The following is a 3,098-nucleotide window of genomic DNA, read 5'->3' on the forward strand; positions in this document are numbered from 1 at the left end:
CTGCACTACAAACAAAAGAGACATGTTTTCTAACCATGGGCATAGACCTTAGGGAATTTTAAAAAGTGAAATACAAAACACAAATGTGGAATTTCCACATTGCAATGACGACTGGCAGAAGCAATTAAGAAAGTGAAATGGGATAGCACGTAGCACTTGATAGTAAAAGAGGCAATTTCAATATGGCAGTATCACCTCCTCTGATTATTAATAAATAAATATTGATGGTAATTTAGCACTTTTAATCTTCAAAGCACTTATGATTATTAATTAGTCCTCTCAGGACTATTAGAAATGTAACTTCCGAAGTTTACATTTGAATAGAATTTCTGAGATGGTGTTTTCTTGGCTTCAAGTACAATTGCCTTTTAGTTTAGCTGTTAAATCTCAAAACTTGTTCTTTTCCCAAATCAAGAAGGTATAATAAATGCAACATAATGATTTGGACATAGGAAAGTAGCTTTACCAGGAAAGGTGGCTTTGGGAAAATGAGGGGTCAGAGAACATTTATAGAGAACCATAGACCTGTTGTAGGGAGGCTGCTTGTTTGTTTCCCAGCCACCCAGACTCATGAAATAATCACACAGTAACTATATTAATTAAATCTCTGCTTGCCTATTAGTTCTAGCTTCTTATTGTCTAGTCTTTACATATTAATTTAAATCATTTCTAATAATCTGTGTATTGCTACATGGCAGTGGCTTACCAACAAATTTCAGCATGTCTGTCTGTCTCTGGTGGAAACTCCATGGCTTCTTCCTAACTCCTCCTTCTTTCTCCCAGCATTCAGTTTAGTTTACCCTGCCTACCTCTATTTCCTGTGCAGGCCCAAGACAGTTTCTTCAACTGTGAACCAATGATATTCACAGCATACAAAGGGAAATCCCACATCATAGACGAATACTTTGAGACAGTTTCTCTGAAGGTCTCCAGCCTAGAAAAGAACTTTCAAGTGTCTGAAGACAATTTCTCCATGCAGGTCTTAGGCTCTGGACATGATCTCACCCCTGAATCTTCTATCTTCATATCCCTGCTACTTTCTACACTGATACATGTGCATCTCAGTTTGCATTTTTAAGTTTTTTTAATTATAAAAATGTTTCTCTTAATCATTTAATTAATATAGTTTGGCTACTAAAAAGCAAAAGTAAAATCTTGGCTCTTTCCTTGAATCTCAGTGACTAAAAATGAAGCTTTTGCTATATGAGTAGGAACTATATAGTTGTCTTAGCTTGGGCTTATAATTGCTGTGAAGAGACACCATGATCATGGCAACTCTTATAAATGAAAATAATTAATTGATGGTGGTTCACTTACATTTTCAGAGCTTCAGTCCATGATGATTATAAACAGGAGAGGGCGGGGAAGAGGGAATGGGAGTAGGGAGAGGGAAATGGGAGGAGGGGAGGAGGTGAAAATTTGTAATAATCGTCATAATAACAATAAATAAAATAAAAAAGATTTATAGATCAATAGTCATCTGTGTTTGTCATACTTATAGTTAGACTAATCAGGTTCTTTAGATACATAGAGATTGTATTCTGCATAGATAGGCAATCTTCAACCATTTCATAGAGTTGTAAAATATGGCATTTAAATCATTTAGAATTCTGTTGAAGTGAGACACAATTGTTCCAATCAGCACCAATCTATTCCCGAGAAAATGTTGAGCACCAAAGGCACTCCATTTGGAGCTTGTTTATTCTTGGCAAAACTGGTCTTTGGGCAAGAACTGCCCATGCCTCAACCACTGACATGGTAAATGATATCCGGAAATGGATAAGGTTGCCAAGGTCAAATCTTGCCAAGACAGGTTAAGATGGTTTTGAAATTTTTCCTGCCTCTGGAAATAGTCTGTCAGGTATTCTAGGCCTTAGCCAAAGTTGGTTGCATCAACATTGCAAATGAGACTTTGGGTGATTGCCCAGGTAGCCAGTTGTCTCTGTTGCTTGTTGCACTTTTGGAAGTTGCTTGATTGCATTTCCTGCTTACTCAAGTGATATTATTTCCCTTCTTGGATCTTCAATGGAGTTAAAGACTAGATAGTTGTTGTTTCTTTCCTCTCATGACTTGGCCAAATTTTTTATTATACAAGATGTAAGCTAGTTAGGATAGGATAGTCATTAAATCTATTTGTTCTTATTGTATATAATTTTGTATTAGGCTTAGAATTCTCTTATTTAAACAAAAAGGGAAGATGCTGTAGGAAGTCTTCCAGCCAGTAGTTATCCAGCCATTGGGGAGTGACCTCTTATATTATTTATGCTTATGTAGAGCATGCACTTGGTCTCCTTTCTGGCTGCAGAATTCAGATTCTGATCTCCATTCCAGCAGAGGATTCTGATTTGTGAGTCTACCCCTAAACAAATAACCATCTATTTCTCAATTCTGAGGTAGTGTGGGATTTCTTTTAAGCATCCTTCTTCACTTTTGCTTAGACTAACTGCACACAATTGGCTCCGAGAAAGTTCAAACAGAACTAAAGCCTTTTAGTAAATAGATTATAAGTTTAAAATATAAAGTTATGTTCAAGATCAGAGTTGCAGAGGTCCAACCAAGGTTGCTACACAAAGCACCCTAAGAAAAGCAGGCCAATTCTTCTCTTGTCAAGTCTGCTGACAATAGACTTATGTATTAAAGTTTACCACTGGGCACCGTGCCCCCCTCCAACCTGATCAGAGTCAGGAATGTCCTTTTGAGCAATGAGAAATAACTTTCGTAATTTTGTTTGTTGCTCCAAGCAAGAGAATTTTTAGGCGAGAGGAAAAAAGCTAGGGGTAATAGAATTAGGACAAGAAAATTAAAATAGGAGCATTATAAAGCAACTTGCTTGGAACGGACAGTTTGAGAGAATTCATTCACCCACAGATATCCAAGAAAAAAGTTCCTTTCACTTCCTATAGTGTCCCATATGAACCCTGAAGAGAACTATGGGGCAGGACTCCAAAGACCCTCTTTAAGTTTGTCCCATTAAACAGTGCTTAAAATATCATACTGCTTTCATAACCTAAATGACCAAAGTTCAAATTTCTGCAAAAAAACATGGTCTAGATTATAACAGCAATACTCTAGTCTAGGATACCAACTTCAGTCTTAGT

The sequence above is a fragment of the Microtus oregoni genome, unplaced genomic scaffold, assembly GCF_018167655.1.
Source record: "Microtus oregoni isolate MIOR12 unplaced genomic scaffold, Mior012 000083F_ref0000379, whole genome shotgun sequence".
Classification (NCBI taxonomy): Eukaryota; Metazoa; Chordata; class Mammalia; order Rodentia; family Cricetidae; genus Microtus; species Microtus oregoni.